Here is a 12,277-nt window from a genome sequence, read left to right on the forward strand (position 1 = left end):
CACAGAATACGAGTGGATGAGAGACCTGTACCGAGGCACAGATAGTCCTCGTGATCAAGACCACACAGATTCTATATTCAGCCAGCGTGACTGCGCGTGCTCATCATTGGAAAGGTCGTATTGACAGATGAGACAGATGACTACGTGAATATTAAACCAAAGAGATTTACCAATCGTTGCATGACATGGCAGATTCTGATCACAACACCCATAGAGGTAGTAGGTATTCTATGATACCAATATGGAAATGCTCATTAAGTTTATCATATATGTATCTAAGGGTGGGTTGCACCTGTCAACTTTGACGTTAACTTTAACCTGACGCCGCTGACATTTATACAAAATGGCATACTTTGCCTTTTTTCTGTGTACCTACGTTAAAGTTAACGTCAAATTTGACCGGTGCAACCCACTCGAAGGGAGTAGTAACTATCGATAGGTATGTTATTGAAATTGTTAGTACCTAAGGCGAGTACTTACTTATATAAAAAAGTGAGATGTCATTCTTGGTTTTGCTTTCGGAATGTAGATATTTCAGGGGTCAATGTGCCCAATGTTTACTCTCCTTCTTTTCCATCCCAAGACAGTTTTTCGATTATGTAAAAGTTTAATTGAGATTACTTACTCACTGTGACATCTATTTCTCAAGAAGTTCCCGAAACATATAAATCAATTCCCACCCATTGTAAATGATATTTGTCTTTTCCGAACTGTACCTAGTTAGGTATATTACGCAAGAAATGAATGAATCACTTTGCAGGTATTTATATCGACAAGTAAAACACACGGGTTCAAGGCAAGGGTTACCTATCAGCGGCTTTGTTTCTTTTTAACCCCAGACTATAGTTACAAGTTTAACATGTCTGTGTATCTGTCAGTCAACAGTAAGACCAAACAGAGATATGTGGTATCTATTATATAGAAACTTAATTATAAACTTATTGCCTTTTAATTTAGTAATTAAAATACTACCAAACTATTCAACTATCGTGAAACCATCATGAAACATAAAACACCAAAACACACGCTTAAAACACGCACAACGCACGTTATTAATTTATATTCTCTCTTTTTTTACACGATGCGTAGACGATTTGGGAAAAAAGATTTTACGTTTATTACTTGAGTAACGTGCTACGTGTTTGTATGTTTCGTGATAGGTCTGGATACGATCCCACAATTTCAATTTTACAGACTTTCAGATTAAATCTTGCAGACTGTCCAATTTTGTATGAAGAAATTACGGTAAGTTACCTACAAAGAGGATGCAAATACTGACACTTGCAAAAGTTTGCTCATGCGAAGTAAAACTTACGTAATTAACTTAATATAAAGACGGCCTTATGTTAATTGATTAAGCGTATAATTAATACTGTTGATAGGTAATTTATTTTTGTATGTAGGTATTAGTTAACTGTTTTCCTATTCGTGAAATAAAAAGATTAAAAGCTACATTTCTGTAGCTCAGATAAATGAAGGGCAAATGAAAAACGTTCTTCGCCAATCTATATTTTTTTTATTAATTATTATCTTCTGGCAAATAAATGTTTAAATTTTGTGCTTGGCAAGGTAATTAACGGGTTCAAAGTTCGGTCTCTCAATCGAAATTGAATTGAATCTAATAGCTACCTAAAAATATTACTAAAATGATATTATATTCGTGGGAAAGGTTATATGCTACTAGACAAACGAAACTCCACGGTATACTTACTTATTCACAGGAGAAAGGAGCACATCTAGCAGCTGAAAATCAGTTATGGCTTTTTAGTCATAACATATAGCTAAGATGGGAGCCATTTTGGCACGACGTTATTAGTATTATCAAACTGTATACCTAATAATGTAAATTTTTGCCGAATAAAGTTTTTCTTTTCTAGTTGATAATCAGGTTTGTTTTAAAATGTATTTATGTATTGAAGGAAATGGTATTTGAAGGAAAAAGGTTTCTATGAAAATAAGTGCTAATTTTGAAGCGTAAATGTTAAAGGTGTAGATAATGACATTACGTGTAGGTAGGTATATAAAGTAATAAATAAGTTTTAATTTCTTTTCGATTTTCTTTCTGAGCGTAATTCGCGGAACCCTCTCAGCACGCGGAAGCGCTTTTTGATTCCTACTTCGATTGTTACTTCTAACTGTAAATCTACTCACCTAATTTGTCTATACAGAGTTCCTCGTAAAAATCAACATCTTCCTCATATCCCGAGCGTTTCCGAGGATTTACGACCAGCGTACAGCATCCGTTCATAATGAGATATTAAATCAAGTTATATATAGCGTATTCGCCAACCTTCGCCACGCTTCGAGGAAGTTCGCAATGTGTAGGCCAAGGAAACATTCATTAGTTACAGCCATAGATCAACAAACAAGAAAAAATACCGTTTTAGCATTTTATAGGATTTTGTAGACAACAGGAGTTACCATGGGATAAAAAGATCTTTAAGTCTAGAAATCAAGCACACTTTCTGCTGTCATGTTTTAAAAAATAAACCTATGGTTTCAGTATGGATTTAATAAGTACTTCGGAGTACCATGGGTTTCAGAGACAAATAAACGTTTCAGCAACAAATGTATAGCGATAAAAGTCATGTCATGTAGTATTTTTCTTTTTGTTGATCTATGCGACATGTAGACGGCTTTAATAAAATCCATAGATTTAGAAAGGGCCCCGCGCGCGTAAAATCAGACTCCAATGCCAAACCATAGCAACAATCTTACAAAACTCCTTTATGGCACTGCTAGTTTAAGACTTCGTTCAAACACTATACTCTAATATTTTCCATACTGAATTCACTTGCTTTTACGACGAGAATGATTCAAATAGTGATGCAATAGAAAGGACCACTTATCGCGACAAATAGCCGGATAGAATCGACATTAGACCAACAGCCGTCCACCGTTTGAGTTTGACCCGCTTTGGAACTTAGGCCAGTTACCTACATATTATGGAGTTGAGTCTTAGGTACTTAGTAAATTTACCTAGATATGTTTTCAAAAAATGCAAAGAATATGTATAAGTGTCTAGTCTAATGTTAAAAATTTTAATTTTATTTTTGTTTACGCTCTAGTAAGCTAGTTAAGGGACTAATTATGAGAAATTTCACCACACTTTAACTTCTAAATACAGAGTTCCTAATGTAGACATTTATTTGCGACACTAGCATCAGCGCGCAGACGTTTTATAGTACTTATAGATAAAATATTTTTAATATACCTATGCAAAGTATAATCTCCCCAATTCCCTAAGCATTTATTCTAAAAGGTTTGGCATTATTAAATAGCTCATTATCTAAAAAGGCGGGTAATTGTAAGCTATTCGTAGATTTTGATATGCGACTGGGCGGCACGCGAGCGACACACTAGGCTAGCCAAAACATGATGTAATGGGTGATATGATACCCATATTAGTTTAGTTTGATGCCATTAGGCCTGCCTACGTTATAATTTATATTAAAACGTTTTCAGGGTTACATTTGGGAATTAGAACTACAGATGATAGCCGCCCACGTAAAGTTTATTCACACAACTTTCGGCGAAAATTTCACCTTTATTTTTTTTACATTTGAACCACGCTAGCTTCAAATTATACATATCTTCAACTAACTATAAAAGTTTTTAACACGATCTCCATTTTGGCAGTAGGTTTGGATGAAAATGAGCAGGTTCAAAAGAAACTATAGCAAAAACTGAGAAATTGTTTACAACATAAAAATTGACCGATCAGCTAATCAAACTTATTTAGTGAGGAAGGCGAAAATTGAAGTACGAATCGTCGAAAAACGTAGCGTCAAAGTAAATTTTTTTTTTCTAAATTTTCTTTTCTATAAATATAATTTAATTACAGACGAGCAACTGCCGAGCTCTAAAAAGTAAGAATGCTGACAACCGCACCCTCTTAATGCCATCCCAGAACAATAGAAAGGAATGGAAATCACACTCAATGGAGACTGTCATGGCGGGTGTGGGCGGGCTGTTGTGTCGAGTTGAGACACTTCCCTACCCTAGTATTGTTATATACCTATAAGCAAATGTATAAATGCATGACAGTTTTGCTAACTGTTATATGCAACTTAATTTCTGCTGACTACCTATTTTCAATTTACTTATTAGGAAAATCTTGCCCGTATTTAGTAGGTTTCAAAAGTGTAAATGTGGTTTAAATTCTTGAATTTTATAGAGATAATGTTTTGGGGAAAAAAAAATATAAGTACGCCTTTGTTTTAGGTTATTGTAATTTTAAGTGTCTTTTTCACTTTACACAGTCGCATAATCTGTCTTAAGTTATTCAGATTCAAGTTACATTTAATTAATTAGTTCGTCTTTGGAAAATAATGTGGCATTTCATTTTTTTAAAGTAAGTATCCATTATTGTACAAAAGACAAATGCGTTATTAGTGGACTTAACACTAAAAGCATTATCTCTGTGGAATTATTTAACAGTCGACTTTGAGTCATACAAAGAATTTGCCGTGGTGGGTTCAAAGAATGTAAACACAGATTTTTTATGTTATTCTGTCTTATTCGGTCGTATGACTGTGACTGTTAACCGAGAAGACTGTCTATACTAAATCATAAAAGTACCTACTTAGTCCCCTTAGCAACGACTTACCTGTAAATTTCATACCTGGACTGTGTGCAGCAATAAATAACTACCTAGCTTGACGGCCAAACAATTCTCATAACTTCTACTGAACAAACTGAAGTGATAAATTGAAGCGAAATTCGATCGATTTGTGGTAAGAAATAATAGTTCATGTTCATGCAAGTATGTTACTTTATTTAGTGGTGGATGAACATATTCTTGGGATATAAAAAAAAACATACTAAAACTTTTAAAACACATACTACACACAATATTTTTAATATAAGGACGTTATTCTTAACCGATGCACCCAGGGATTCCGATCTCACGAGAATTTTGCAATAATAAGTACCCTTTGAATCTTACCTGAACACCGATTTTTAAAAAAATCATTACAGCAGTTAGATAATATAATGAAAGATTAACGCGAAACTAAATGATACGAAGTATTATACAATCTGTGGCCGTGAGAAACTCAAAAAACTTGTCCGGTTGGTCTGCAATAAAGTAGTCCTATTCTCAGATCAAATTCCAGCCATTTTATTTACAAGCTTTTATTTATTTCCACGTGGATCTGTCCCGCCTGTCTGTAATCAAATCTTACAAGGTTAATTTTCACCATTTTCCGCTTGTCCGGTCCTACAAAGTTTACTGCACGGACTTGATTTCTTGTCACGTGTTTCAACACGTAACAAAAATCATGTATTTTTTTTAATGTAACTCCCCCTGACGACCAAAAAGCATATGTTAAAAATATTTTTTTTTTAATTCAGCAGTTATTGTTACTTCAAAATCTAGAAGCGAGAATAACATGGCAGTATTCAGAGCAGCTGATGTATGTCAGTGGATGGGCCATTGTTTGGATAATATCGCAGCCACACATGTTGCTAGGCCAATGTACATACTCCTTTGTGTCAAGATAGCCTACTTGAAGTTTTTGTGGATATAATAATAACAGCGAATTTGATTAAATTTGTAATTTTACATGTACAGTCTAACGTACAAGTGACGAGTTTCGTCATAGATTCCCAAAGACGTCCCAAACCTTTGTATTTTATGCATGAAAATTGTAACCAGAAACATTGTCGGTTAGATATTGTATTAATGTAAATAAATATTCGTTATCAAAAGTTGGCTGCCACTGGACAGGCAAGTTGCCAAATTGTAGGAAATCATTAACAAATCATTCATTCATTCAGTGATCCAAGAAGAGGTAAATGGTGCACCCTCACTGGATGCGGCATGTCGAACGAATGTCACGAGAATTGTTGCTTTCGTTATATTAAAATATGTAATAGCAATTGCTATTTTTAGCTTGATAAATTCTAATAAGTATCCCCGCCAAGACGAGTCAAGCGAAGCGCAAGGGCACACCTACCTTTTCTCGAAACGTTTCGTCGTATTTTTGAACCCTCGTAAACGTTACGAGGGTTCAAAAATACGACGATGCCAGATAGTTAACATTTTCAATATATAATACCATTAATTAAACATACAAGATTAATTATTAAGATTTTACAGATGTCCAAAAACCCATAATTCTGTCACTGATTCACTGATCATCAAAATTGTTAGGGTACAGCACATTTTCTTGGTGGGATTACTAAAATTAATTGATGCGAATCACTATCAGATTCTAATTAACGCGATTAGGGCTTCGAAAAGTGAAATTTGATATCTCTCTATTTTATAATGAAGGGGAATCAAATAACAAACAAATTAGGTACAATAGAGAAGTAAAATCGAAAGCTTTCTGATAAATATTTGTCTGTATTCTACTGAACGAATTGCTTGTTTACTTTTGTACTTTAAAGAAATAATCTTACGATTGGTCCGCGTGACGGAGCGTGTAAACGAAATCAATGAACAGACAAACAGCCAATTAGTTACATCTGAGATATTGATGTAGTTGATTGACATTACACAAACCTTATGCCAAATTCTTCTTTCTATCTGATACCTAATAACATAGAAAAAACACTCGAACTATCTCTTTATTACTTACTACATAGTATAAAACAAAGACTCCCTTCGCCTCTGTTCTTTTCTAAGCGTTCTTTTTTAAACCAAGCACCGGATTTTGAAGAAGTTACTATTAGAAGAACTGAGTATTCATTCCCAAAGCCAGTTGGCTAGTATAAAATAAAGGGACCTTAAGATTCTAAAGTAACTACATTCTGAAATCGTGCCTAATATCTGTCTCTTTTAGGCAATTTCCCATTCGCTATCTATATTTTCTTCTACACGCTCAACAATACGTAGAGCTTACACATGAGGCATGTGTTCTCATCTCAACAATTCGTTCTCTATGCCCGGTACACATGAGGTCGGTTACAATCTTACAAGCGAATCCGAAATTCACTTCATATAACCCATGAAATTCATGCCGCGAACATGTTCAATTCACGTGAATGAGTAACACAATATCCACAAGACCGCGCAGCACGGTACAACACGTGGTTGTATTTACCTAGCTATTTTAGGGCTGGTACATACTAGTGTCATTTGCTGACTTTATTTATAGTTTCGAGTCAAAGCAAAACAGAATTTTTAAGAAACAATAGGTAAGAATAAATAATAAGTTAAATCTGTTAGTTCCAATATAATTAAGTTTTTACGGGATCAGTTCACCAATATACTTTTACCAATATGCTGTGCTAATCTATTCGTTGTATTATTGATATAAGTAATTCCCTCTACATATCTTGTCTAACTTCAAGCACTAGGTACGGGTACGTATGAGGGCATGGGACTATGCAGCGATAAACTGTACCCACCCGTTTATAACCGACGACGGAGAGCCACTGGTCTGCCTCCACTGCATTGCAATAAACAACAAATACATTTGATCCCAATGCGATATAGGTCAACATCTCAACACTATCAATGACAAGTCAAACTTCTGGTCTGTCCCCTTCACGGACAAAGCAGGGTTGCACTGGAATAATTCGAATCTCGGCATTTCCTGCTGTAAGCGACAAGTTTTATTCTTATGTACACAGAGCATGTTGTAGACAGACCATTTGCTTTGGCCATTTGCTCTGCAGGCTTAGAAGTGCCGTGTAAATACCTATAGGCCAGCAATGGAATTTGGATTTCCACTTTGTTTTCGTTTACTTTGTGAGTTTGCTTTATGGTAGTTATCAGCTAGAAACACATTGATATTCTGTTTTCAGAGTCGGTTTGTCGGGTTTTCTTATTGGTAAGCCACCTAACATTTTGATTCTTAGTTAAACAGATAAAGGTTGAAAGTAAGTATAATAGGTTAGGTATGGCTTTTTAAATATAAATAAAGGATCGTGATCCATTTTATTTTATCCAAGCAAAAACCTGCAGTAACTAAAACGAGATAGAGCGAAATGAATAGAGAATTTTATAAATTGATGATACCTACCTTAGCAGTAGTAGTAGATCACAAAATATAATAATTCTATAGGATAGAAATTGGGAAAATGAAAAGCGATCGGCTTAAGAGGGTTTCGAGTGGTACGTTATAATCCTACGGGAGTCGGGACAAGTATCGGAGGTTATCCCGTCGAAGATTCACTTACACATCTTCGATAACTCGGAAATAAAATAAGTAGTCTTAAAATAGTTTTTTACTACTGAAATTATTTTCAATTTCCGAAAGTCGTAATTTTCCGAAAAATAGAAACTTGTGAGTATCGTTCTAAAAATAATAACAAAATAAAAAAGCATTGTTATTTTTTTTTCTTGCACTCTTTAATATGACAATGACTATAAATGAATCGACAATAAATGACAAGAGAACACCAAAGACAGGAATGCGTGGAAGAAATTGAGTGCAAAGCAGTGGGACATACCTAAATAGCTCTATTTAAATAAAACTCCATAGGGAGCTCAATCGCGCACTGGTTATGTAGCGCGCTCGGCCAGTGTTAGTGGCGGTTAAGACACTCACAATGGTCGGTCATTGGGCGGGTGACCAAAATTATCTTGAGCACCTCCAGGCTTCGGAAGGCACGTAAAGGCACGTCCCGGTTTTGCAGTCGTTAAAATTCGCTAAATCCGCAATGGGCCCGGGTGGTGGGACATGGCCCAATTTCCTTATACATCCGTAAGGAAGGCCAGTGCCCCAGCAGTGGGGACGTTTAAATGGCTGTTGATGATAATTTGTTTTTAAAAAGCATTATACTCGTATAAGGAGCGGGGCTGGCTTTACTAAGCAGCAGGAGACAATTAGAGGCCTAACAGCGGAAAATAGTCCTCGAGGGAAGTATGCATTATATTATTTACTTACTTACAAATCTAGTTTGTTGGCTACCGTTCATACAATATGCTACTATGTCCCGGTGGGTTTCAGTAGAAGTTTAATCAGAAATCAAGTTTCCATCTCGCATTTCCTGAAGGATAACTTTGCTTCACTGAACATTATGGCTTCCAGTGCTTCTACAAAGCACTATGCATATTGCATGCTGCATTTCCACATACCGGCTTCGCAGAACTCCAGAACCCTTATAGTCTCTGTTACGAGTTACGTACGAATGAATAGGTTTCATGTGAATTAGACTTTATATGAGTTATTGAAGGTCGATATATACTAATTTAATAAAGCTGAAGGTACATAGGTATTATTATACATAGGTATTATACATAGGTATTATTGTTTACTTTAACGTGTTAATCTCGGGTAATACATTTTACAGGACTGATCTCGAACTTATTTAACAAATTTAGCCGTTGTCCATAAAACAATAATTACTTATAATTTATTAGCTACGTCCCTGGGCTTCGCTCTCGTGGGAATTTGGGTATAACAGTAGTAATTTCCAGATTATATTCTACCTGTCTAAAACTCACTGTTCAAGCAAAATAGCTCGTCTTCGCGTGTTCCAGGACTTCCCGGTTGCATTTGCGACTGTAACACCCCACGTCAACCTATTTTAGGAATGCTGTCGTTGCCCATCAGCTGTTACCTAACGCTGTGTGACGCTTAGTCGCCTCGACATCCGCGGGAGCATATGGAGGGGACCTATTCTAGGGCGGAACTACACGCCATACGTAGGTATTTCAGGCTTTTAGTATTCGATAATAAATAAAAGAAATAAAAATGGGATGGTGGCGCTAATGTGCTGTGTATACAAGTGTGCACTAAATTATTCCAACATCTAATTCCATTATCTAGGCAGCCTAGGGGCGCCTAGGGCGATCATAAGGGAGCTCAATATAACTGATTTCAACCCACTCTATAAATACAAATCCCTTCGCTCTGTTACGGTAGGTTAATTTATAGCTTGGATCAGTGCTTGCTTAGTTATTTACGATCTGCCGCCGGTTATGGGTCAAGAGGTAGCTTCGCTTGCCTCAACTCTTCTAGATTTTACCTTTTTTAATCAACGGGCTTTGTTATTGGCTGCAGTTATATTTTTATCTCGAATTTTGTCTAGCGTTGTTGGTTAGATTTTAGAAATTTAAAAGTAATAGTGTTTTCTCTCGAGTACGCGAAAAAATACAATTTTTCCTGAGGGAATTTCGGGAAATCCCTTGTAGGTACGACCGGTAGTTTAAGCTCGCTTGTTATATGGTTATAATAAATTGATGAAAAAGAAAAGAAGAATGTAATACAAACATATTTGCGAAAAATGGAGTGAATTAAGTACATATTGCACCGACCCCAGAAGTGGGATGATGAGGGCGGAAGATGATAATAAATAGATACCAATAAATATGTCGTTTCATCGTAGACAGATACAAAATGGTAGGAACTTTTAAATCGTAGATAATTTAATAGTACACCTAACTATTAAATGATCTACGATTTAAAAACAATAATAATTAAATAAAATAGATTATTATTATATTTACAATACAAAGATGAGTTGAAGAATGTAAAATGGACAATAAAAACGACTTCAACTAGCTCGTGGTAACACAAATCTCGTGTCAGAATAACCTTGATCTCGTAAACTAGTCGAGTAATTAATATTGCAACTCAATTATATCTTTACATCGATTAAAGTCTGATCTATTTAAAGGCAATTTAATTCAGTTCTTTTTAATAGATTTATAAAAAGCCCTGAAAGTCCGTCGATTTACCAACAGTCCAAATAGAAGTAGATTTTTACTGAGCGACAATTTTGAAAGATTTTGGGGAATATCGAATTTTAGCGGTTAATAGGGTGAAGAGCCTGGGGTGGTGGCAAATTTGTGGTGGCAAAATAGCTAAAATTTTTTTTTACCATAAAGCTGTTTGTACAGAACTTGGAAATTACAATGAATGTTGAATCATTCAAAGTCAGTTATATATCCCTGTTATTCGTAAAAAAGTTAAAGCATACTTTAAGCTAAAGTATGTTTTGTCACTACCGCATCTTACAATATTTGACATTGTACGAACGAAACAAAAAATACTTTAGCTTGACTTTGTACATAGTTCAAAAAGATTTGAAACGGTTTTCCTTTCAGAAATGTCCAACGGGCTAAGGGGGCTAAAGTTACTTATAGTAGATTAGATATATTTACAACACATACACATATTTTGTTGACCTGATAAAAGAGCGTACATTAGTCATATCTTGATCCGTTATCAAACGAAGACGAGGTTATATCAGCCCGTGTTTATTATAATGATAGTTTGTTTATTATAAATAATTAAACAAACTATCGATATTATTTGCAGACGTGACGAAATTATTCGCGGATTCCATAACAGATGCAGTATATTTGTATTCTATAAATAGTTGTTTCGATAAAATGTGTATTTTAATCATATGTCTATAAATTATTTATTTTAATAATGTGTAGTCTGCAAAATTTTGATTGTGCAATTTGGCTGGTCAATGACAGACTGACCTAGAATAATTTACTTTTGAAGCTTTTATTTCCCATATTTTTGGCAAATTACATGATTCTAGGTCAACGAGTGCTTTGTAGGACGTGGCCTTTAATAGTTCTCATCGGATTTATACGATATTAACTGTTGCCGGCGGCTCCAACCATGGTATTCTCTAAAGTACCTATTCTGCCGCTCTACACCTCTCCTAGATACCTATCTCTACAAAAAGTTACACAGTGCACGTTCAAAAAAAATAATTAGGTAGGTAAATCCTACTAATATTATAAATTAGAAAGTTTGTGATGATGTACATGTGTGTATGTTTGTTATCCTTTCTCGCAAAATCTACTGGACGGTTTCTTATGAAATTTGATAGAATATAACATGGAACAACACAGGTAGATAGGTAGGTACTTGTTATCCAGAAATTCTTACGGGAGCGAAGCCCGAGGCACAGCTAGTTGATTATAAATATATTATACTAATTTGCTTAGATTATAGGTAGGTAGGTACCTATTAACAAGGAAATAATATTTTTTAAATTAAGTAATTAAAACAAAAATCTCTTAAACCTCGACGCAAATATTTTTTTTTTTTGACTGTACCGTTACCACTTACTACTAACGGTACAGTCAACAAAAAATGTAAATGTCTATTTACCTAGGTAGCCTAGGTAGGTATTTCATTAGTGAATAGATTTTTGATAATAGATATTTTGAGAATGCATATAGGTACCTATTTTCGGATTGATGAAAAACACTGGACCAATTTCAATAAAATTTGGTGCACTGATGGAATAAAACCTGAAATAACGATACGGGTTAAATTTACTGAAACCTCCCACAAGAGCGGCGCCACCGGGCGCACCTAGTATGTTATATTTAAATACCTACTTAGTT

The 12,277-nt window shown here is 35.1% G+C and overlaps 1 protein-coding gene across 6 annotated transcripts in view; it reads right to left on the bottom strand.

Annotated features, from left to right (window-relative positions):
- Positions 1-12,277, bottom strand: part of norpA (no receptor potential A) — a 59,582-nt gene that overhangs the window by 46,634 nt on the left and 671 nt on the right. The gene's annotated exons all lie outside the window — the stretch shown is intronic.

This window comes from Plodia interpunctella, chromosome 12, assembly GCF_027563975.2.
Source record: "Plodia interpunctella isolate USDA-ARS_2022_Savannah chromosome 12, ilPloInte3.2, whole genome shotgun sequence".
NCBI classification, from domain to species: Eukaryota; Metazoa; Arthropoda; class Insecta; order Lepidoptera; family Pyralidae; genus Plodia; species Plodia interpunctella.